The sequence below is a fragment of the Triticum aestivum genome, chromosome 7A (assembly GCF_018294505.1).
Source record: "Triticum aestivum cultivar Chinese Spring chromosome 7A, IWGSC CS RefSeq v2.1, whole genome shotgun sequence".
NCBI classification, from domain to species: domain Eukaryota; kingdom Viridiplantae; phylum Streptophyta; class Magnoliopsida; order Poales; family Poaceae; genus Triticum; species Triticum aestivum.
In genome coordinates, this window is record NC_057812.1 from 285,059,086 (window position 1) to 285,085,891 (window position 26,806).

Consider the following 26,806-nt stretch of genomic DNA (forward strand, 5'->3'; position numbering starts at 1 on the left):
AAATTATATATATAATCCCGATTACGATGAACTAGATGCATAGGATAAATTTTCTGGTGGAACTCCAATTTCAAACGATTCCAATACCATGATCCAATATCATCGCATAGCCTATACCATGCCAATGCTTTTTCCCTTCAAAGATAAAGGGAAAACCTTTCTCATAACTTCATCTCCAGGTAAACCTGCAAGCTTAAACAACCCACAAATTTGTTCCACATATATCAAGTGCATATCAGGATGTTCGGTTCCATCTCCTGCATAAGCATTAGCTAGCAGTTTTTCTATCATAACCAAAGGAATGTCATATTCAATATTTTCAGTAGGTGCAGTAGGTTGAGGGGTAGCTAATTATGGTTATGGACGAGGTGAAGATACCCCGAACAAACCCCTCAAAGGATTGTTTTCCATAGTAACAAGTGACAATAAATTTCAGCACACTATATAAATGTTTCCTTACCAAATTCCACTTACCAAAGGCGCTTCACTCCCCGACAATGGCGCCACAAAATAGCCTTGATGACCCACAAGTATAGGGGATCAATTGTAGGTCTTTTCGATAAGTAAGAGTGTCAAACCCCACGAGGAGCCGAAGGAAATGACAAGTAGTTTTCAGTAAGGTGATGTCGGCAAGTGCTGAAATTGTAAGTAGCAGAGTAGTTTGATAGCAAGATAATTTGTAACGAGCAAGTAACAATAGTATTAACAAAAGTGCAGCAAGATAGCCCAATCCTTTTGAGGCAAAGGACAGGCCAAAACGGTCTCTTATGATAACCAAAGCATTCTTGAGGGTACACGGGAATTTCATCTAGTCACTTTCATCATGTTGGTTCAATTAGTGTTTGCTACTTTGATAATTTGATATGTGGGTGGACCGGTGCTTAGGTGTTTTTCTTACTTGAACAAACCTCCTACTTATGATTAACCCTCCCGCAAGCATCCGCAACTACGAGAGAAGTATTAAAAATAAATTCTAACCATAGCATTAAACTTTTGGATCCAATCCGTCCCTTACAGAATAGAGCATAAACTGGAGTTTAAGCTTCTGTCACTCTCGCAACCCATCGTCTATTTGCTACTCCACAATGCATCCCCTTAGGGCCAAATATGGTGAAGTGTCATGTAGTCGACGTTCACATGACACCACTAAGGGAATCACAACATACATACTATCAAAATATTGAACACATATCAAATTCACATGATTACTTGCAACATGATTTCCCCCGTGGCCTCAAGAACAAAGGTAACTAGTCAAAAATGATAAACATGCTCATGATTAGAGGGTTATTAAATAGCATATTGGATCTAAAAATATATTCTTCCACCAAATAAACCATATAGTAATCAACTACAAGATGTAATCAACACTACTAGTCACCCACAAGCACCAATCTATAGTTACGGTAACAAGATTGAACACAGGAGATGAACTAGAGTTTGAGAGGAGATGGTGCTGTTGAAGATGTTGATGGAGATTGCCCTCCCCTAGATGGGAGAGATGTTGGTGATGATGACGACGATGATTTCTCCCTCCGGGAGGGAAGTTCCCTCAGCGGAATCGCTCCGCCGGAGGGCAAAAGTGCTCCTGCCCAAGTTCTGCCTCGAGGCAGCACGCTTCGTCCCAAAAGTCCTCTCCTTATTTTTTCTAGGTCAAAATGACTTATATACCAAAAGATGGGCACCAGAGGTGGGTCGAAGAGGGCACAACCCACTAGGGCGCGCCTGGGCTCCCTGGCGGACCCAGGTGTGTTGTTCCCACCTGGTGGGCCCCCTCTAGTAGTTATTTGCTCCAATAATTCTTAAATAATCCATAAAAAATCTCCGTGAAGTTTCATCTTGTTTGGAGTTGTGCAGAATAGGTGGCCTGGCGTAGCTTTTCCAGGTCCATATTTCCAGCTGCCGGATTTCTCCCTCTTGGTGTGTACCTTGCAAATTATGAGAGAAAAGCATTAGAATTACTACAAAAATCATTATTATGGGTAAAAACATTATAAATAACGGTAAGAAAACATCATGCAAAATGGATGTACCAAATACTTCTTTTGGTCGGTAAAAATTCATTATATAATCTCCCGAAGGTTTTGACCACCGTACCACGACAATATCTCCTGCTTTTGTTTTGAGCTGTTTTATGCCAGAGTTTTCAAGGCCACGCATCATGTATTCCTCCTCCTCCAACAATGGGGACGACGATTCTTGGTTGATGCAGATGGAACTCAGGAGGGCGGAGACCGAGGAAGTCACGATGAAAGAAGTTCAAGGGGATTCGCTTGAGGTCCACCCTCCGGCTTCGGAAAGAGGCACTCTGACTGGCATCTCCACTATTTCCCAATCCCCACCAAGCTGTAGGGACTACAAGCACTTTGAAGGCCAATAGATACAAGAAGGACTTCCTCGCAGGAGGTCCTTACACAGGTTACATCGGAACAACATTCACAATTTGGTTCATAATTACGGAGTGGAAAATACACCTCGCACACACAAACCCTCCAATTGGAACATATCCAGTCCAAGGTGAAAGTGATGAGGGAAAATCTCATGGTGGCCAGAAAACAAGCATCTTTTAGTGGAGATTCAGAAGAATGCAATTATGCATCAACATGTACTCCGAGAATTGCAGGATTTGAAGGGTAGCATAATCAAGCTAACCGAAATTCCATCATCACCACCTCCGAAGAAAGAGACAAAAATACATGGGTTTGGGCACTCCCCTTGGCTTTTGCCAAGCTTGGGGGAGGTGCCCTAGTATCGTATCACCATCACATCTCTATCTTTATCATTTTTCTTAGTTCGATTGTTTTGTTATATCTTGATCTAGTAGAATAAAGTTTTAGTATGATCTAGCTTTGAGTTTTGTTTTGAGATCTATCTATATAATAAAGTCTGTGAATTATATAATAAAGAGTAGTTTTGAGTTGAGGGATTTACTTTCTTGCTATGATCTTAATGAAAAAAAGAAAAAAAATGGGAAACAAAAAGATCATATATTGATCTTATCATAAGTAATGACTTCACATATAAAGAGTATGATGAATAAAAGTTGTTGAGGGTTGACAAACATAGTTTTGGTCATTGTTGCAATTAATAGAAAGTAATAAAGAAAGAGAGGCTTCACATATAAATATACTATCTTGGACATCTTTTGTAATTGTGAGCACTCATTAAAATATGACATGCTAAAAGGTTGATGTTGGACAAGGAAGACAACATAATGAGTTATGTTTGCTTATATCTAAATAGAAGTTATATTGTCATGGATCCTCCAACATGTTGAGCTTTCCTTTCCCTCTCATGCTAGCCAAATTATTCGCACCAAGTAGAGATACTACTTGTGCTTCCAAACATCCCTTAAATCCAGTTTTGCCATGAGAGTCCACTATAGCTACCTATGGATCGAGTAAGATCCTTCAATAAGTTGTCATTGGTGCAAGCAATAAAAATTGATCTCTAAATATGCATGATATATTAGTGTGAAGAAAATAAGCTTTATACGAGCTTGTGGTATGGAAGAAATAAAAGCGACAAACTGCATAATAAAGTTCTTTTTCACAAGCGGCCATATAAAGTGAAGTTCTTTTGCATTAAGATTTTGTGCATCCAACCATAAAAGCGCATGACAACCTCTGCTTCCCTCTATGAAGGACCTATATTTTACTTTTATCTTCTACCCTTATACAAGAGTCATGGTGATCTTCACCCTTCCTTTTTACACTTTTTCCTTTGGAAAGCACTATGTGTTGGAGAGATCCGAATATATATATATATATATATATATATATATATATATATATATATCCACTCGGATGTAGGTTATCATAAAGTATTATTATTGACATTACCCTTGAGGTAAAAGGTTGGGCGCGAAACTATAAGCCCCTATCTTTCTCTGTGTCCGATTGAAACTTTGTACCCATAAGTATCACGTGAGTGTTAGCAATTGTGAAAGACTAAATGATAGTTGAGTATGTGGACTTGCTGAAAAGCTCTTATATTGACTCTTTTCGATGTTATGATTAATTGCAATTGCCTTAGTGACTGAAATCATAGTTTGTTAGTTTTTAATGAAATTTTTGATTCATACTGTACCTTCTGAATGAATTGTTACTTTAGCATAAGAAATTATATGACAATATATGTTGCTGTTATAAAGATGATCATGATGCCCTCATGTCCGTATTTAATTTTGTCGACACCTCTATCTCTAAACATGTGGGCATATTTTTTGATATAGGCTTCTGCCTAGGACAGGCGAGGTCCTAGCTTTGGGGAGTTGATACGTCCATTTTGCATCATGCTTTTATGTCAATATTTATTGCTTTAAGGGCTATTATTACACATTATATCACAATACTTATGCCTTTTATCTCTTATTTTATAAGGTTTGCATGAAGAGGGAAAATGCCGGCAGCTAGAATTCTGGACTAGAAAAGGAGCAAATATTAGAGACCTATTGTGCACAACTCCAAAAGTCCTAAAACTTCACGGAGAATTATTTTGGAATATATACAAACAATTGGGCGAAGAAAGCACCAGAGGGGGGCCACCTGCCATCCACAAGGGTGGAGGGCGCACCCCCTACCTTGTGGGCCACCTGGCAGGCCCCCGATGCCCATCTTCTGCTATATGGTCTGTTTTGACCTAGAAAAAATTAGGAGGAATCTTTCAGGACAAAGCGCCGCCGCCTCGAGACGGAACTTGGGTAGAACCAATCTAGGGCTTCGGTGGAGCTGTTCTGCCGGGGAAACTTCCCTCCCGGAGGGGGAAATCGAAGCAATCGTCATCACCAACGATCCTCTCATCGAGAGGGGGTAAATCTCCATCAACATCTTCACCAGCACCATATCCTCTCGAACCCTAGTTCATCTCTTGTATCCGATCTTTGTCTCAAAACCTCAGATTGGTACCTGTGGGTTGCTAGTAGCATTGCTTACTACTTGTAGTTGATGCTAGTTGGTTTATTCGGTGGAAGATCATTTGTTCAGATCCTTAATGATAATCAATACTCCTCTGATTATGAACATGTACATGCTTTATGAGTATTTACGTTTGTTCCTAAGGGGATGGGAGAAGTCTTGTTATAAGTAATCATGTGACTTTGGTATTCGTTTGATATTTTGATGAGATGTATTTTTTCCTCTAGTGGTGTTATGTGAACGTCGAATACATGACACTTCACCATGATTTGGGACTAGGGGAAGGCATTGGGACGTAATAAGTAGATGATGGGTTGCTAGAGCGAGAGAAGCTTAAACCCTAGTTTATTCGTTGCTTCGTAAGGGGCTGATTTGGATCCATATATTTCATGCTATGGTTTGATTTATCTTAATTCTTCTTTCGTAGTTGCAGATGCTTGCGAGAGGCACTAGTACAACGAGCTCCTAAACAAACGGTTTAAAACCCCTTTCTGCGATGGCATTTGGAACCGTCGCCATGTGAGTGTGGGTGATAGGGGGGTCCCTCCCACACGACCCAGAAACCGTCGGGGATATGCCCTCCTGGCACACACGTTCGGTAAAATGATGTCGTGTGCGACCGGCGAGCACTCAAATACGGAAATACGTACAGTAGAGCTAAAGAAAATACAATTATACGACGAAATTGTTTCTGGTCGCAAGTACATCCCACACAGTCAGTCTCCGCTAAACATTTTTGTTCGTATGTACATCCCACACAGTCGCTTGAAGGAAAACATTTCCATTCACACGTACATCACACACAATTTTTCCTGTTAAATCGCTTGCGTTATTGAATATATCAGACACGGTCCATGGAAGAAACTGTGTGGCAAAGGTTGTCCATCACACATGGTTTTCATGTGGTAAACATTTGCGCAAGGTGGCCTAACGCAAACAGTTTTCAAGAGAAAGTCATGTGTGCGTTGCCTGAGGTCATCGTCCATGGTATTTTTTTAACAACCGTTTGCAATAGCAAAACCCAATTAGCAGGCTAATTCGCCACTAGCAGGCTAATTATCCGATTATTCATAATCCATTAATTAATCTGATTCACAGTTCATATTAAGCACACTATATATTTCATTTACAGAATTGAAATACATCAGAGTACAACATCATATAGCTTCAACACTCATCTACCCCATTACACAACTACACCAGGACCAAGTTTCACATGCAACATCTATAACCTTTCGAAATTAGCATCATAGACGGTACATAGACAGATGTATCTCATCTGGAAAACTGCTGAAGCAGAAGGCGAATATTGAGCCTTAATTGATGTTGAAGGTCTTTGTAACCTTAGGCCAGTGCCTATGGATGATTGACCATCCATCCTTCGTCCTCTTTAGGAACACTTCAATATTGAACCGTGGGTGTTGTATGAATACCTTCCTCGCCTCCTGACCATACAGGTGGTTTGAGAGGTAATCATTAGTGAACTGCTTTGGAATGTCCTGAAAACAAGTATGTGCATAAATATCTTCTCTATATTGGAAATGGGGCAAAGGAATAAAAAAGGCAAGGTATAATAGTTGGTACCATCCTGTAGTGAACAGATGTCTTCTTCATTGTGAAGAAAAAGATCTTGTTGTTTTTTGTCGCCAATTTATTTATCCTAACAATCTTCCTAAGTTTCTTGACTTAACCAATATTCATGGACAACTCATTTCCCCATATGCAAAAAGGGTCGAATAGTGGGTCAAAACCTCTAACAGCAGGACCTACATGTGCAAGAAAAAATTGTTAAAAACCTAAATATTAGAATGGTTCCTCCAATTGCACAATAATGTGCTATTAGACAACAGACCATGCACGCGCTAACCTCGATTGTAAACCTCAGTGCTTCCCATTGTTTCCCTGCAACACATATAAGGTAGTTAGTCATCAGGTTAAGTAAGGGTTCGCATGCTATCAGTAAAATATGTTGATGAAAAATAATCACATTGCAGATTCATCAGATTAATTCAAGCCATAGGGAAAACCCATATATCCAAACCAAGAATGATTAAGAACTAGGAAATATAGCACTTGTATATGTTTCTCATTTATTAAGTGCAACCAAATTCGATTTATTCCTCACATGCACAACAATACAAAATTCTACCCACGACAATTGGACATCGCATTGCAGAATTGAACCAAGCAGTTAACTAAACACCACAACAAATGAACCAAGCATTAACTGAGCACCACATTGCACAATATAACATTGAACCAAGCAGTTAACTAAACACCACAACAAATGAACCAAACATTAACTGAGCACCACATTGCACAATATAACATACTCCTAATAGAAGATCAGACAGTTAACCAAACAGTTAACTAGAGCCAATTGTAGCAATTGTATTTGTTTCTCATGTATTTACTACAGCCAAATTCAATTTATTCCTCACATGGTATACAATAACAGAATCTACTCACAATTTTGTAAAGATAAATTCGATTTATTTCTCACATGGAAGACAATACAAAATTGCACCCTGAAGAATTGAACATCGCATTTGCATAATTGAACCAAACAATTAACTGAAGACGACAACTAATTAAAAAACAGTTAATAAGTGAGAACCACACTGCACGACATATAGAGCATATACACTAGAGCAATAGATTGCATGGTAAAATTAGATAGCATAATTCACTAGAATTTGTGAAGGAAAGGCAGGAGCACCACATACAAATGGGTAAACCGAGCATGCATAACCGGCATAGCTAGCAAATAGCAAGACCCTCCTTCAAGATCTGGGGTTCGACATGAATGGCAGCCATCGCGAGCTCATCCGCGCGTGTGGCCGCGATTTGCTTCTCCGCTGCCAAATGCTACTTGAGGTCCTGGCTATACTACATGCACCATGGCTTAGGCCGGCGCTTATTTGGTGGAGGGGTTGGTGATTTGGGTGGAAGGTGTCGCGCCGGCGGTTGGGGCATGTGGGATGTGGAAGGAGGAGGAGGATGGGGGTCGGGTGTGGATTACGTGCCTGGATAGGCGAGGTCGAGTAGCGTGAAGGAGGGTCGCCGGCGAGGAGGCGGCGGCGCTGCAAGCAAGGAGTGAAGGTTTCAACTTGGAAAGGAAGGCGGAAAGAGGGAAAATGTGGCTTTTGGTAAGGGGGAGGGGGCGGGAAGGTAGATATTTCCGCGGAAGCCAAAAATTTGGAATCGCTTCCGCCAAAAAACTGGCGCGCAAAGTGTCATCAGACCGATGGTGCTGCAAGATATTTTGTGCTGCATCTCACACGGTTGGTCTTAATAAACTGTGTGCGATCTACTTGGTTTATCATCTTGATCATTTGAATTACGTAATGGGGTCACAGCTACAAAGGATGGTGTTTGAATTGTTAGAACTTTTATCTGCAGTGAACATGCAACTATAGGTGTGTCGTCAAAAAAATTGGAATGATTCAGGGTTTGTTTGTTCATTTTTATACATTAACTTGGTTTCGAGGCATTTTATGCGCATAATTCAAATTTGAATTACATGCACATGCTCCAGTGCATATAAACTTATTGAAAAATCAAATATGTGTCCTTGGTTGCATGCTTAGGTCCCATGTAAGAAATGGGAATGAATTTCAAACACCCTGCCACCATCACTCAAAACATTGAGATGCCTAGTTTTTAAATTCTAGTAAATCCAAAACTGGTCTGAAAGTCATGAAACTTGGCATGCTATCATGTAGTGGCATCAACATGTCGTGGTACAAATTTTGTCCCATTTGGGGCAGGTTTGGGTATAAGCTTCTCACAAACCAGAGCTTCTCACAACAAGCGTGATGGTTTCGGTAGGGAACATGCCACCTTTGGGGATGAAATAATATCCGTTTCCTCTTAGTGCTTTCAAAAAATTTCGAGTGTCAACATAGAACAACATGAGTGTTGTGCGAATTTTTGTGATTTTCCAGGGTTCGTTTGGATATTTTTATGCATTAAGTGAGTTTTCAATGCATTTATGTGCATAATTCAAATTTGAACTACATGCACATAGTCCAGTGCATATAAATTGGTTGAAAAATCAAATCTGTGTCCTTGTGTGCATGCTTAGGTCCCATGAAAGAAATGGGAATGAATTTGAAACACCAGGGCACCGTTGATTGCCGGCAAAACATTGAGATGCCTAGTTTTTAAATTCTAGTAAATCCAAAACTCGTCTGAAATTCATGAAACTTGGCATGCTATCATGTAGCGGCATCAACATGTCGTGGTACAAATTTTGTCCCATTTGGGGCAGGTTTGGGTATAAGCTTCTCACAAACCAGAGCTTCTCACAACAAGCGTGATGGTTTCGGTAGGGAACATGCCACCTTTGGGGATGAAATAATATCCGTTGCCTCTTAGTGCTTTCAAAAAATTTCGAGTGTCAACATAGAACAACATGAGTGTTGTGCGAATTTTTGTGATTTTTTTGGGGTTCATTTGGACATTTTTATGCACTAACTGAGTTTTCAATGCATTTATGTGCATAATTCAAATTTGAACTACATGAACATGCTCCAGTGCACATAAATTGGTTGAAAAATCAAATCTATGTCCTTGTGTGCATGCTTAGGTCCCATGCAAGAAATGGGAATGAATTTCAAACACCAGGGCACCGTTGATTGCCGGCAAAACATTGGGATGTCTCTTTTTAAATTGTAGTAAATCCAAAACTCGTCTGAAATTCATGAAACATCGCATGCTATCATGGACCGGCATCAACATGTCGTCATACAAATTTTGTCCCATTTGGGGCAGGTTTGGGTATATGCTTCTCACAAACTGGAGCTTCTCAGAACAAGCATGATGGTTTTCGGTAGGGAATGTTCCACTTTTGGGGATGAAACGATATCCATTGCCTCTTATTTCTTTCAAATTTTTTCGAGTGTCAAAATAGAACAACAGGAGTGTTGCGCGAATTTTTGTGATTTTTCAGAGTTCGTTTTGACATTTTTATGCATTAATTGAGTTTTCAATGCATTTATGTGCATAATTCAAATTTAACTACATGCACATGCTCCAGTGCATATAAATTGGTTGAAAAATCAAATATGTGTCCTTGTGTGCATGCTTAGGTCCCATGCAAGAAATGGGAATGAATTTGAAACACCAGGGCACCGTTGATTACTGGTAAAACATTGAGATGCCTGGTTTTTAAATTCTAGTAAATCAAAAACTCGTCTGAAATTTCATGAAACTTGGCATGCTATCATGGAGCGGCATCAACATGTCGTGGTACAAATTTTGTCCCATTTGGGGCAGGTTTGGGTATATGCTTCTCACAAACCGGATCTTCTCACAACAAGCATGATGGTTTTCGATAGGGAACGTCCCACCTTTGGGGATGAAACGATATCCATTGCGTCTTAATGCTTTCAATATTTTTTCTCGTGTCAACATAGAACAATAGGAGTGTGGTGTGAATTTTTGTGATTTTTCAGGGTTTGTTTGGAAATTTTTATGCATTAACTGAGTTTTCAATGCATTTATGTGCATAATTCAAATTTGAACTACATGCACATGCTCCAATGCATATAAATTGGTTGAAAAAACAAAGTTGTATCCTCGGATGCATGCTTAGGTCCCATGCAAGAAATGAGAATGAATTTCGAACACCAGGGCACCATTGATTGCCGGCAAAACATTGAGATGCCTGGTTTTTAAATTCTAGTAAATCCCAAACTCGTCTGAAATTCATGAAACTTGGCATGCTATCATGGAGCGGCATCAACATGCCATGGTACAAATTTTGTCCCATTTGGGGCATGTTTGGGTATATGCTTCTCACAAACCAGAGCTTCTCACAACAAGCATGATGGTTTTTGATAGGTAACATCCCACCTTTGGGGACGAAACGATATCCATTGCCTCTTATTGCTTTCTCTTTTTTTTCTCCTGTCAACATAGAACAACAAGAGTGTTGTGTGAATTTTTGTGATTTTCGGGGTTCGTTTGGACATTTTTATGCATTAACTGAGTTTTCAATGCATTTATGTGCATAATTCAAATTTGAACTACATGCACATGCTCCATTGCATATAAATTGGTTGAAAAATAAAATTTGTGTCCTTGGGTGCATGCTTAGGTTCCATGCAAGAAATGAGCATGAATTTCAAATAACAGGGCACCATTGATTGACGGCAAATCGTATCACTGTGCCGTCCTCTGCTCGCGTCCCTTGGCAAGCTCCGCTCACCGTTAGGCGCCATGGCACGCTCTGTCGCGTCCGTTGGCACGCTATGCTCGCGTCCGTCGGTGTGCTCGGCTTGTGGAATGCTTTTCCTTGAGGCGACCGCGGAGCGCTCTGCTCGCGTCCCTCCGCGCGCGCTCTGCCAGCGGTTGGGACCTTTCGATCGCGCCCCACAACACAACAAGCACACCCACGACGACACATAGAGAGGGGATGTCCGGCTGCGCTCCAATGGACTTCGGCGAGCATAGAGTGGAGACCCACGCGAGGGAGAAGGATCTCTCAGTGGTGTACAGCATCGACCCAGCCATGGTGGACGACTACATCAACATCGTTCAGCAGTTGCTTGCTGGAGACAAGTACAACGTGGTCGGCATCGACCTCCAGTACACCACCGGTCATCCCGGCATAGGTCAGAAGGTTGTCGTCGCCTAGTTGTGCATGCGCCATCATGTCCTCATCTACCCCTAATGCATGGCCACAGATCCTTGCGACCATTTCAACAGGTTTGTCAACAGCACCGACTACAAGTTCGCCATGGTGGATACCAAAGATGATGTAAAAGCGCTCAGTGTTACGGGCTTGGCCTGCAAGAACCTTGTCGAAATCCGTGACCACTACAGGGTTTGGGGCAGCATGAAGCAGGACTCCCTGGTCGAACTCACCTCGGCCATCATCGACCCGTACTACGAAAAGATGAAGTAGGAGGCCCAGAGAACAAGCCCCGTATCCTGGCACAAGGCCTGGATGTGGCAACTGGATGAACCTCACCTCAGATTCGTGGTGAAGAGCGTGTACACATGCTACGAGATGCACAGGCGGATCATTGACATGAGGAAGTACCTCGTTACCCAAATCAACGAGCCCGGATCGAGCCACAAGAAGAGCAAGCGTCACAAGAAGTAGATGATGATCAGATGATCGTTTATGCTAGTTAATCATGCATGTAATATATAGTTTACTTTATTGGTGTGTGTGGAAATGTCATGTGTGTAGTAGCCACCTATGTAATTATGCATGTAATAGTTTACTTTGGTGTGTGCAAGTGCCATGGTTGTAGTAGCCACCTATGTAAGTGGATGTTTAATTTGGTTATGCAAGCATGTCCTTATAAGTGTGTGTATATATATATTATATATGTATATGTTGTTGTTGTGTATGCAATCCCATTGCACAACACACACATCTTATTAGCAGTAACCATTTGTGTTATTATCGGTCTTCACACACATTTCTGATTACAGACCTGTTTGCCGCGTATCACACACATCTTCTTAAGTTGAACCGTTTCTATTCTCATGTCTCAACGCAAACAGCTCATCCGAGTGAAACGCATGCCGTATATCGCACACACCTTTGATCCGCCTGACCGTTTCTTTCGTGTTGCCTAATCACAAACAGTTCATCCGAGTGAACCGTATGTCGTGTATCGAACACGCCTTCATATGGCTGCCCGTTTCTTTTGTTCCTCCTCATCGCAAACAGTTCATTGAACTGAACCGTATGCCCTTCATCGCACACGCAACTAAAACCTGAACCGTGTTTTATGCATCCGTCATCGCAAACATTTTACACATTTCTGACGGTTTTCATACATCACCGTTTGCGATTACTGCATCGCACACAGTTTCTCGAAGGGTCTCTGATCGTAGTGCCGCGTTAGCAGCATCCTACAGTAGTGAGGGGTTAATAATAAGTGGGAGGCTTGTCCAAGGAAGGGTAGCACGCAAGCATTGGTCCACCCACATCTAAAATTATCAAAGTAACGAACGCGAATCATATGAGCATGATGAAAACTAGCTTGACAGTAATTCCCATGTGTCCTCAAGAGCGCTTTGCTTTATATAAGAGTTCGTCCAGGCTTGTCCTTTGCTACAAAAAGGATTGGGCCACCTCGATGCACCTTGTTTACTTTTGTTACTTGTTACCTGTTACAAATTATCTCATCATACAATTATTTCAGTGCTTGCAGAGAATACCTTGCTGAAAACCGCTATTTCCTTCTGCTCCTCATTGGGTTCGACACTCTTACTTATCGAAAGTACTACAATAGATCCCCTATACTTGTGGGTCATCAGGTGATTGACGATAGTGATGTCTATTACACAACCTTCTTCTTGTAGACATTGTTGGGCCTCCAAGTGCAGAGGTTAGTAGGACAGTAGCAAATTTCCCTCAAGTGGATGACCTAAGGTTTATCAATCCATGGGAGGCGTAGGATGAAGATGGTCCCTCTCAAGCAACCCTGCAACCAAATAACAAAGAGTCTATTGTGTCCCCAACACACCCAATACAATGGTAAGTTGTATAGGTGCACTAGTTCGGCGAAGAGATGGTGATACAAGTACATATGGATGGTAGATAAAGGTTTTTGTAATCTGAAAATATAAAAACAGCAAGGTAACTAATGATAAAAGTGAGCGTAAACGGTATTGCAATGCTAGGAAACAAGGCCTGGGGTTCATACTTTCACTAGCGCAAGTTCTCTCAACAATAATAACATAATTCGTTCATATAACTATCCCTCAACATGCAACAAAGAGTCACTCCAAAGTCACTAATAGCGGAGAACAAACGAAGAGATTATGGTAGGGTACGAAACCACCTCAAAGTTATTCTTTCAGATCGATCTATCATAGAGTTCGTACTAGAATAACACCTGAAGACACAATTTAACCAAGACCCTAATGTCACCTAGATACTCCAATGTCACCTCAAGTATCCGTGGACATGATTATAGGATATGCATCCCACAATCTCAGATTCATCTATTCAACCAACACAAAGAACTTCAAAGAGTGCCCCAAAGTTTCTACCGGATAGTCAAGACGAAAACTTGTGCCAACCCCTATGCATAAGTTCACGAGGTCACGGAACTCGCAAGTTGATCACCAAAACATACATGAAGTGGATCACGTGATATCCCATTGTCACCACAGATAAGCACATGCAATACATACATCAAGTGTTCTCAAATCCTTAAAGACTCAATCTGATAAGATCACTTCAAAGGGAAAACTCAATCCATTACAAGAGATTAGAGGGGGAGGAGAAACATCATAATAGCAAAGCTCAGGATACATCAAGATCGTATCACCTCAAGAACACGGGAGAGAGAGATCAAACACATAGCTACTTGTACATACCCTCAGCCCCGAGGGAGAACTACTCCCTCCTTATCATGGAGAGCGCCGGGATGATGAAGATGGCCATCGGAGAGGGATTCCCCCCTCTGGCAGGGTGCTGGAACAGGTCTAGATTGGTTTTCGATGGCTACAGAGGATTCTGGCAGCGAAACTCCTGATCTAGGTTTCTTTCTAGAAGTTTTGGGTTATATAAGAGGTGTTGGAGTCGGGAACAAGGCAGGGGGGGTCTTCGGGCTGTCCATGAGGCAGGGGGGCGCACCCAGGGGGGTGGGCGCGCCCCTCACCCATGTGGGCAGCCCGAGAATCTTCTGGCCTTGTTCTTTTACTTCCTGGCCATCTTCTAGTCCAAAATTAAGCTCCGTCAAGTTTCAGGTCAATTGGACTCCTTTTGGTTTTCCTTTTCTGCGATACTCAAAGACAACGAAAAAACAGAAACTAGCACTGGGCTCTAGGTTAATATGTTAGTCCCAAAAATCATATAAAATAGCATATAAATGCATATAAAACGTCCAAGGTTGATAATATACTAGCATGGAATAATCAAAAATTATAGATATGTTGGAGACGTATCAAGCATCCCCAAGCTTAATTCCTGCTCGTCCTCGAGTAGGTAAATGATAAAAATGGAATTTTTGATGTGGAATGCTACCTAAGATGTTTATCCATGTAATTGTATTTATTGTGGCAAGAATATTTAGATCCATAAGATTCAAGATAAAAGTTTAATATTGACATAAAAATAATAATACTTCAAGCATACTAACTAAGCAATCATGTCTTCTCAAAATAACATGGCCAAAGAATGTTATGCCTACAAAATCATATAGTCTGGCTATGCTCTATCTTCATCACATGAAATATTAAATCATGCACAACCCCGATGACAAGCCAAGCAATTGTTTCATACATTTGATGTTCTCAAACTTTTTCAACTTTCACACAATACATGAGCGTGAGCCATGGACATAGCACTATATGTGGAATAGAATGATGGTTGTGGAGAAGACAAAAAGGAGAAGATAGTCTCACATCCACTAGGCATATCAACGGGCTATGGAGATGCCCATCAATAGATATCAATGTGAGTGAGTAGGGATTGCCATGCAATGGATGCACTAGAGCTATAAGTGTGTGAAAGATCAACAAAAGAAAAAAAGTGGGTGTGCATCCAACTTGCTTGCTCACAAAGACCTAGGGCATTTTGAGGAAGCCCATCATTGGAATATACAAGCCAAGTTCTATAACGAAACATTCCCGCTAGTATATGAAAGTGACAACATAGGAGACTCTCTATCATGAAGATCATGGTGCTACTTTGAAGCATAAGTGTGGTAAAAGGATAGTAGCATTGCCCCTTTTCTCTTTTTCCCTCATTCATTTTTTGGGCCTTCTTTCTTTTTTTCTTTTGGCCTCTTTTTTCTCTTTTTTGATTTATTTATTTTCTATCCAGAGTCTCATCCCAACTTGTGGGGGAATCATAGTCTCCATCACCCTTTCCTCACTGGCACAATGCTCTAATAATGATGATCATCACACTTCTATTTTCTTACAACTCAAGAATTACAACTCCATACTTAGAACAGTGACTCTGTATGAATGCCTCCGGCGGTGTATCGGGATGTGCAATGACTCATGAGTGACATGTATGGAAGAATTATGAATGATGGCTTTGCCACAAATACGATGTCAACTACATGATCATGCAAAGCAATATGACAACGATGAAGCGTGCCATAATAAATGAAATAGTGGAAAGTTGCATGGCAATATATCCCAGAAGGGCTATGGGAATGCCATAATAGGTAGTAATGGTGGCTATTTTGAGGAAGGTAAATGGTGGGTTTGTGGTACCGGCGAAAGTTGCGCGGTACTAGAGAGGCTAGCAATGGTGGAAGGGTGAGAGTGCGTATAATCCATGGACTCAACATTAGTCATAAAGAACTCACGTACTTATTGCAAAAATCTATTAGTTATCGAAACAAAGTACTACACGCATGCTCCTAGGGGGATAGATTGGTAGGAAAAGACCATCGCTCGTCCCCGACCGCCACTCATAAGGAAGACAATCAATAAATAAATCATGCTCCGACTTCATCACATAACGGTTCACAATACGTGCATGCTACGGGAATCACAAACTTTAACACAAGTATTCCTCAAATTCACAACTACTCAACTACCTTGACTCTAATATCACCTTCTCCTATCTCAAAACAATTATCAAGTATCAAACTTCTCATAGTATTCAATGCACTTATATGAAAGTTTTTATTATACCCATCTTGGATGCCCATCATATTAGGACTAGTTTCATGACCAAAGCAAATTACCATGCTGTTCTAAAGACTCTCAAAATAATATAAGTGAATCATGAGAGTTCAACAACTTCTTCAAAATAAAACCACCGTTGTGCTCTAAAAAGATATAAGTGAAGCACTAGAGCAAATGACAAACTACTCCAAAAGATATAAGTGAAGATCAATGAGTAGTCGAATAATTATGCAACTTTGTGAACACTCTTTAACATTTAATAATTTCAGATCTTGGTATTTTATTCAAACAGCAAGAAAAACAAAATAAAATAAAATGACGCACCAAGCAAAACACATATCATGTGGCGAATAAAAATATAGCTCCAAGTAAAGTTACCGATGAACGAAGACGAAAGAGGGGATGCCATCCGGGGCATCCCCAAGCTTAGGCTCTTGGTTTTCCTTGAATATTACCTTGGAGTGACTTGGGCATCCCCAAGATTAGGCTCTTGCCACTCCTTATTCCATAGTCCATCGAATCTTTACCCAAAACTTGAAAACTTCACAACACAAAACTTAACAGAAAACTGGTAAGCTCCGTTAGCAAAAGAAAACAAAACACCACTTCAAGGTACTGTAATGAACTCATTCTTTATTTATATTGGTGTTAAACCTACTGTATTCCAACTTCTCTATGGTTTATAAACTCTTTTACTAGCCATAGATTCATCAAAATAAGCAAACAACACATGAAAAACAGAATCTGTCAAAAACAGAACAGTCTGTAGTAATCTATAACTGACACAAACTTTTGGAACCCCAAAAATTCTAAAATAATTTTCTGGACGTGAGGAATTTATATATTAATCATCTTCAAAAGAATTAACTAAATATCACTCTCCAATAAAAAAATGGCAGCAATTCTCGTGAGTGCTAAAGTTTCTGTTTTTTACAGCAAGATCAACAAGACTTTCCCCAAGTCTTCCCAATGGTTCTATTTGTCACAAACACTAACTAAAACATAAAAACTCAATCATAACAGAGGCTATAAAATTATTATTGCTAAACAGGAGCAAAAATCAAGGAACAAAAATAAAGTTGGGTTGCCTCCCAAGAAGCGCTATCTTTTAACGCCCCTAGCTAGGCATGATGATTTCAATGATGCTCACATAAAATATAGGAATTGTAACATAAACAGAGCATCATGAAGAATATGACTAGCACATTTAAGTCTAACCCACTTCGTATGCATAGGGATTTTGTGAGCAAACAACTTATGGGAACAAGAATCAACTTGCATAGGAAGGTAAAACAAGCATAACTTCCGGATTTTAAGCACATAGAGAGGAAACTTGATATTATTGCAATTCCTACAAGCATATGTTCCTCCCTCATAATAATTTTCAATAGCATCTTGAATTAATTCAACAATATAACCATCGCATAAAGCATTCTTTTCATGATCTACAAGCATAGAAAATTTACTATTCTCCACATAAGCAAAATTCTTCTTATTCAGAATAGTGGGAGTATCATAAGAAACTCGAATACTATAAATTGTTTCCACATTGAAAGAATAATGTTCAGAAAAAGGGTAATCATAATCATGACAAGTTTTATAAATATAATCATCACTACTTTTATAGCATAAGTGTCATCACAATAATCATCATAAGTAGCAACTTTTTTCTCATCATAATCGATTGAAACCTCTTCCAAGATAGTGGAATCATTACTAAATAAAGTCATGACCTCTCCAAATCCACTTTCATAATTATCACAATAAGATTCAACACCCTCCAAAATAGTGGGATCATTACTTCCTAAAGTTGACACTCTTCCAAACCCACTTTCATCAATATAGTCATCATAAGTAGGGGGCATGCTATCATCATAACAAATTTTTATATCAAAACTTGGGAGGCTAAAAATATCATCTTCATTAAACATAGCATCCCCAAGCTTGGGACAAACATTAATTGCAGCAAATATATTCTCAAACATGTCATTCTCATCAAACATAGCATCCCCAAGCTTGGGCCTTTTCATATCATAAGCATAATCACTCTCATCATTAATAGTATGGATAGCACCAATAGTATAACAATTATCATAATCACAATAAGTAATAGGAGCAACATTATTTGGGAGGGATACATTTTTACCTTTGCTTCTCCGTCTTTTCTTTTTCTTCTTCACATCATGTGTGGGTTTTATCCTCTTTTCGGAGCTCCTTATTAATGAGATTGGTTGAATAGGAGGCTCCTCCTCGTTACCTGATTCATCATAAGAAATAATAGGCGGATATTGGGAAGTCTCTTCCCTTTCATTAGTATTCTATTCATCTACTATTTGTATTCTTTTCTTTATGTAATTGGCAATATAAGGATTTTCAATGCAATTCACCACACAATACATAAAAATTTCTTCTAGATCAATATCGAGGAATTTCTCAAGGTTATATTCTGGAATATTCTTACTTATACGTTTCATTTCTTCATAACCCAAAAGCAAACTAAGTTCATTATGATCTGCAAGGGAAATCAAATCATCACAATTGTTGGACATGATACGATCATGAAACAATTTGCATTTGAGATTTAAATGACCATGTTCATTGCAAAGTTCACTAGTATGGTGAAGAAACTTTAAATTTTCAGCACAAACATCTGGCCTTTCTTGCAACCACTTAGTTTCCAAATACTTATGCCTCTTGCAAAATCTATTTTCCCTAATTGGTGTGTACATGCAGGCTCTATATATTCCATAAAAGTTGACATGCTTATAAGAGACATTTTCATCATGACTAGTGCAATCATCATTAGTACTATGGATATTCAAGGAGTTCATACTAACAACATTGCAGTCATGCTCATTATTCAAAGAATTAGTGCCAAACATTTTATAGACTTCTTCTTCTAGCATTTGAGCACAATTTTCCTTTCCATCATTCTAACAAAAAATATTAAAAAGATGAAGTGTATGAGGCAAACTCAATTCCATTTTTATGTAATTTTCTTTTATAAACTAGACTAGTGCTAAAACAAGAAACTAAAAGATTCGATTGCAAGATCTAAAGATATACCTTCAAGGGCTAACCTCCCCGACAACGGTGCTAGAAAAGAGCTTGATGTCTACTACACAACCTTCTTCTTGTAGACGTTGTTGGGCCTCCAAGTGCAGAGGTTCGTAGGACAGTAGAAAATTTCCCTCAAGTGGATGACCTAAGGTTTATCAATCCGTGGGAGGCGTAGGATGAAGATGGTGTGTCTCAAGCAACCCTGCAACCAAATAACAAAGAGTCTCTTGTGTCCCCAACACACCCAATACAATGGTAAATTGTATAGGTGCAGTAGTTCAGCGAAGAGATGGTGATACAAGTGCAATATGGATGGTAGATAAAGGTTTTTGTAATCTGAAAATATAAAAACAGCAAGGTAACTAATGATAAAGGTGATCGTAAACGGTATTGCAATGATAGGAAACAAGGCCTAGGGTTCATACTTTCACTAGCGCAAGTTCTCTCAACAATAATAACATAATTGGATCATATAACTATCCCTCAACATGCAACAGAGAGTCACTCCAAAGTCACTAATAGCGGAAAACAAACGAAGAGATTATGGTAGGGTACGAAACCACCTCAAAGTTATTCTTTCAGATCGATCTATCATAGAGTTCATGCTAGAATAACACCTTAAGACACAATTTAAACAAAACCCTAATGTCACCTAGATACTCCAATGTCACCTCAAGTATCTGTGGGCATGATTATAGGATATGCATCACACAATCTCAGATTCGTCTATTCAACCAACATAAAGAACTTCAAAGAGTGCCCCAAAGTTTCTACTGGAGAGTCAAGACGAAAACGTGTGCCAACCCCTATGCATAAGTTCACGAGGTCACGGACCTCGCAAGTTGATCACCAAAACATACATCAAGTGGATCACATGATATCCCATTGTCACCACAGATAAGCACATGCAATACATACATCAAGTGTTCTCAAATCCTTAAAGACTCAATATGATAAGTTCATTAAAGGGAAAACTCAATCCATTACAAGAGATTAGAGGGGGAGGAGAAACATCATAATATCCAACTATAATAGCAAAGCTCGCGATACATCAAGATCGTATCACCTCAAGAACACGGGAGAGAGAGATCAAACACATAGCTACTTGTACATACCCTCAGCCTCGAGGGAGAACTACTCCCTCCTCATCATGGAGAGCGCCGGGATGATGAAGAGGCCACCGGAGAGGGATTCCCCCCTCCGGCAGGATGCCGGAATGGGTCTAGATTGGTTTTCAGTGGCTATGGATGCTTCTGGCGGTGGAACTCCCGATCTAGGTTTCTTTCTAGAAGTTTTGGGTTATATAAGAGGTGTTGGAGTCGGGAACAAGGCATGGGGTCTTCGGGCTGTCCACGAGGCAGGGGGAGCGCCCAGGGGGGGGGGCGCACCCCCACCCTCGTGGGCAGCCCGAGACTCTTCTGGCCCAGTTCTTTTACTTCATGGCCTTCTTATGGTCCAAAATTAAGCTCCGTCAAGTTTCAGGTCAACTGGACTCCGTTTGGTTTTCCTTTTCTGCGATACTAAAAAACAACGAAAAAACAGAAACTGGCACTGGCCTCTAGGTTAATAGGTTAGTCCCAAAAATCATATAAAATAGCATATAAATGCATATGAAACATCCAAGGTTGATAATATAATAGCATGGAACAATAAAAAATTATAGATACGTTGGAGACGTATCGGATAGCTCCTTAAATGAAAATCATGATTGCGGTGATATTATTATAAATTCTGTTAATGTGAATTGTGTTAATGATACGCAAAACTCCAAGTTTGGGGATGATAATTTTGTTATGTCTACTACTTATTGCAATGATCATGATTGGGGTCATGATGCTTCCTATGACCTTATTCAAGCCTCATGATGAATGTGTTTGCAATAATATTGAAAGTGGGTTTGGAAGAGCGTCAACTTTAGGTTAAAATAATCCCACATATTTGGGAGTGTTCAATCTGATGAAATTATTGATAAAACTTGGTTCGTTGAGGTCACGACTTTAGTTAATGTCAATCCCACTATCTCAAAAGACTATAAAAAAATTATGCATGTGGATCATAAAGAGAATATTGTTTATGATAGGCATATTGTTGAATTTGAGTATGATCCTACATGTAATTATTGTGAGAGAGGAAAATATGGTTGAAGAAATTTCCACGTTACTAAATTACCTCTCGTTATAATGAGATTGCTATTGTGTCTTTCTTCTTCCTTGCATATGCTAGTTTTTGCTTGCCTTGATAATTTGTTTGCTTATAAACTGCCTATGCATAGGAAGTATGTTAGACTTAAATGTGTACTTCACATGCACCATGATGCTCTCTTTGTGTTTCAATTCTTTATTACGCCAAGCCGATCTTAATGGCTATAAAGAAAGAGCTTTTTGAGAGACAACCCAATAGTTATTTTTCTGTTTTCTTGTGTGCACACAATTATGCTAATGTTATGGCTGTGTTTTCGTGTTTAAATTAGTGTTTGGCCAAATAAAGCCTTTGGCATAATTTGGTTGATAGTTGCTTTGATTCTATGCAAAAATAAAAACTTTTGCGTCATGTAACAGAATTGTTAAAAATTGCTGGAGCATCAAAAAATTCTGAATTTTCTTACACATGATTGGTATACAAATTGCCATGTTGTCCTTATTTTCAGAATTTTGGAGTTACAGAAGTATGGTCATTGTTTGAATTGCTACAGACTGTTCTGTTTTTGATAGATTTTGTTTTCGTTGAGTTGTTTGCTTGTTTGGATGAATATATGGATTGTATTAGGAGGTATAAGCCATGGAGAATTTACAATACATTAGGTATAATGCAATAATAAAATATGAATGGGTTTGCAACAGTACCTAAAGTAGTGATTTGCTTTATTATACTAACAGATCTAATGAATCTTTGTTGAGTTTTGTGTGCTGAAGTTTTCAAGTTTTGAGTGAGATCGCGATGGATGAAGGAATAAGGAGTGGCAAGAGTGTAAGCTTGGGGATGCCTAAGGCACCCCAAGGAAATATTCAAGGACTCCCAAGAAACTAAGCTTGGGGATGCCCCAAAAGGCATCCCCTCTTTCTTCTACCGACCATAGGTAACATTACTTGGAGCTATATTTTTATTCTTTTTGCTTGGAGTGTCGTGTAATATATGAGTCTTTGATTTGTTTTCTTTTTAGTTTGTCACAATAATCTTTACTAGACACACCTATTTGAGAGGGACACACATTTTTCATCATTTGTTAGAATACTCTATGTGCTTCACTTATATGTTTTGAGCTAGGCAGTTGCTCTAGTACTTCACTTATATCTTTTTGAGCATGGTGGTGATTACATTTCGAAGAAATATATGAACTATCATGCTTCACTTATATCTTTTTGAGAGTTCATAATAGTAATGGTAATTTCCACAGGATATGAATGTGGTCCAATTTGATGAATATTCAAGAAGGATATAATAAAAACTTCCGTGTAGATCACTGGATATGATAAGTTTGATTCCTTGCAAGAGTTTTGCAATATGGACATGATAATATATGAGTTATGCTAGTAAGTAATTGTGATTTAGTAAGAATATTTGTGTTAATGTTTGTGATTTCCTATGCATGCGTGTAAAGTCAATAGTTATGCAACAAAGTTACATCCTACTTATGGTGCATTTGTTGGTGCAATGATAGGCCCCTTATGTTTTGGAGTTTGTTGACATAAACAGTATGGGACTTTTGTGTTTGCTATTGCACACAGAGTAACAGGTCCCGGAGATCATGAGTAATTTCATGTGAACGACTAAGATAATCTCCCTGCGTTGCAGGGAAGGTTACCACCGAAGAACATGATGACAAGAGTGACCCCTAAAAATTTGCTGAAGTGAAGCAGTTGGTCCGGTGTCTGTCCGAGGAAGATGACTGCATCCGAGGAGATTGAAGACGAAATGATGACGTAGCATTTACTTCGTTGTTCTTCTTCTCTATATTGAGTCACAGGATCACCATACTATTAAGAGGTGTGTAGCGTTCCAAACTTTGATTCACTGATGCTAAACCCAAATCCTATGTAAGTTGTGAGAGAAAACTCTTTGTGTTCCGAGCAAATACTTGCCAGCAAGAGACTGTGATCTTCTTAGCTGCAAGAGATTTGTCTCAGACCGAATACTTAGCATTACTTATTCCTCAAGTAATGTTACCATTGCTCCAAAATCCGCCCGTTGTCAACGTGTCGGTTGGCCATTGGCTAGACCATGTGTCCAAAATGGTCATTTCCTATCAAGGAAGGTTGTGGTTATAAATAGCCACTCAGTGTCGGCTTTCTCCGGTGGCTGCTCCATTTGATTCTGATAAGATTGTTGAGCAACCCCCTCTCTGAGCAATTTGAGTTTAAAACCCATCGAGAGAAAAAACCCTAGAGTTGAAGAATTAGATAGTGGTTCAGCATCACTTGAATCTATGTCCAGTACGCTCCGCCTATTACTCTTGGGAGCTGTGAACTCTCCAGACGGTTAAGTGTCAATTTCTTAAGAGACCAAGAGTGAGTGTGGTTCTCGAAGAGGTCTATAAAGGTTCGGAGATCAACTCAAGTATCTACCATGAGTAATCGACATTGGTTTACGAACCAACTGTCGAGGAGAATAGGGTGAAGAGAGTTTATCTTCCGTGTTAAGTCACTGTCCCTCCAACCAGACATAGACCTTGTGCAAAAGGACGACCTGGTCGAACAAATACCTTGTCGCCATCGAGCACCACTGGTTATCTCTTCTACCTATGTTCATATTCTACATGTTTTCCCTGATATATTTTGTCTTGATGCTAGTTTAATTTCAATTTGGTACCTAGTTTTATCTCATTGTAGTTTGTTTTTCATTCGTTCTGCTGTTGGGTTCCGAGAGTTTTGAGATTTCTGAAGATATGTTAAAACTCCCATTCACCCCCTCTGGTAGACATACTTAATTCCTACAATTGGTATCAGAGCAGGTTACTCCTTATCTCTGCTCATTTTGGTCTAACAACTTTGGAGTTTAAGTACGTCTTTAGTGAGCTACAAGTCGCACCTCAAGATTCCCACAATCGATGGGATGGACTACCCCTTCTCAAAGGAGAAGATGAAGATCCATCTCCGAGCAATAGATGATGATATGTGGAATGTGGTGCAATTGGGTGCCACGGTTGCAATACCTCAAGCCCTAACTGACAAGAAGAAGAAACTCATTCGAATGGATGCTCAAGCCAAAGATGAAATTGGTGGCCATCTCTCTCGTGCGCAATTCTTCGCTATCGCGGTGTGAAACTACAAAGGAATTGTGGGATGTCCTCGAGAAGTTAAATGAAGGTGTTTTGACTTATAAAGAGACTCAGATTGATACTCTTCGAGCAAAATTCAATCGATTCAAGCACATTGGAATTGAAAGCTGTCAAAAAACCTTCGATCGTCTGAGCGACATACCAAATGAGCTTCAAGGTCTCGGCGCAAAAGACATTACTGACCATGAAGTTTTGAAGAAATTACTCTGATCGCTTGATAGTTCATTTGACACACTTGTCTTGATGATTCGTGAATGAGTTGATTTCAAAACCCTCGGCTCTACTGATATCATGGAAAGACTGAACACCCACCAGTAACATGAAGAAGAGAAGAGATATCTGTATGGATCAAGTCAACGCAAAAATCATGCTCTCAAGGATGTGGCTGATTCTTCCTCCGATGGAAATGCCGAAGAAGATTCAGATGACCCAGAAAGGCTCAACAAGGATTTCACACTAATCACGAAATGATTCCAGCATCTTCACAGGAAGAGCCAGTTCCATAATAAAAGTTGAAGCAACTTTGGCGGTTCAAAATCTTCATGAAAACCTATGGGAGAATACACCTGCTTCAAGAGCAAAAATCCTGAACACTTCATTTTAGACTTCCCTCTCTGGGAAGCTAAAATCCATGCTAGTGGAAGATATGATTCCGGCAACTATCAAGGCAAAAGCAAGAGAAAGAACTACCACTGGTACAACAACGTGCTATACAAACGGTTTTTAATCCCTTTTTGTGACGGCATTTGGAACCGTCGTCAAGTGAGTGTGGGCAATAGGGGGTCCTTCCCACATGACCTAGAAACCGTCGGGGATAGGCCCTCTTGGGACACCAAATGAGCTCGTGTGCGATCGGGCGAGGCATCGAAAATCCAATCATTTCCGTAGGTATGTACATCCCACATGGTGAATCCTAGAAAAACGTTTCTATAGGTATGTATATCACACACAGTTCTTTGTGTGGAAACGTTTGTGTAAGGTGGCCTAACGCAAATAGTTCGCTGCCGGAAGCCGTGTGTGATTGTTAGTTGATCGAACACACCTTCTTTCTAGAAACCGTGCGAGTTGTTTGAGTTCATCGCCCATGGTGTTGTCTGAGTAACCGTCTGTAATAGAAAACCCCAATAAGCAGGGTAATTAGCCTATTATTGATAATCCATGTACTAATCAAATTAATATTTCTTATAAAACACACTAGATATTTCATATCCATATAACAACAACCAGGATTTCATAATTGAATTACATCAGATAGCTTCGGCACTCAATTTCGCCATTACACAACAGCACCAAGTTTCACATGCAATATCAAAAACCTTTGGAAAGTAGCATCATACACGGTAAATAGACAGATGAATCTCATCTGGGAAACTGCAGAAGCGGAAGGAAAATATTGAGTCTTCAATGATGTTGAATGTCCTTGCAACTTTAGGCCAGCGGCTATGGATAATTGCCCGCCCAACCTTTGTCCTCTTCAGCAAGACTTCAATATTGTACTATGGGTGTTGATTGAATACCTTCCTCGCCTCTTGACCATGCAGGTGGTTTGAGAGGTAATCATCGGTGGACTACTTTGAAAAGTACTGAAAACAAAGCTATGCATAAATCACTACTATAAATTTTGAAATGGTGCAAGGGGTAAAAACAAGGTAAAAGAGTTAGTACCATCCTATAGATGACTAATGTCTTCTTCATTGTGCAAACAAATATCTTGCTATTATTCCTCGCAAGTTTCTTCATCCTAACAATATTTTTGAGTTCCTTGACTTGACTGATATTCATGGACATCTCATTTCCCCATATGCAAAATGGGTCGAACAGTGGGTCTAAGCCTCTAACAGCAGAACCTGCATGTGCAAGACCAAATTGTAAGAAACCTAAATATTAGAATGATTCCTGCAACTGCACAATAATGTGCTATTAGCCAAAG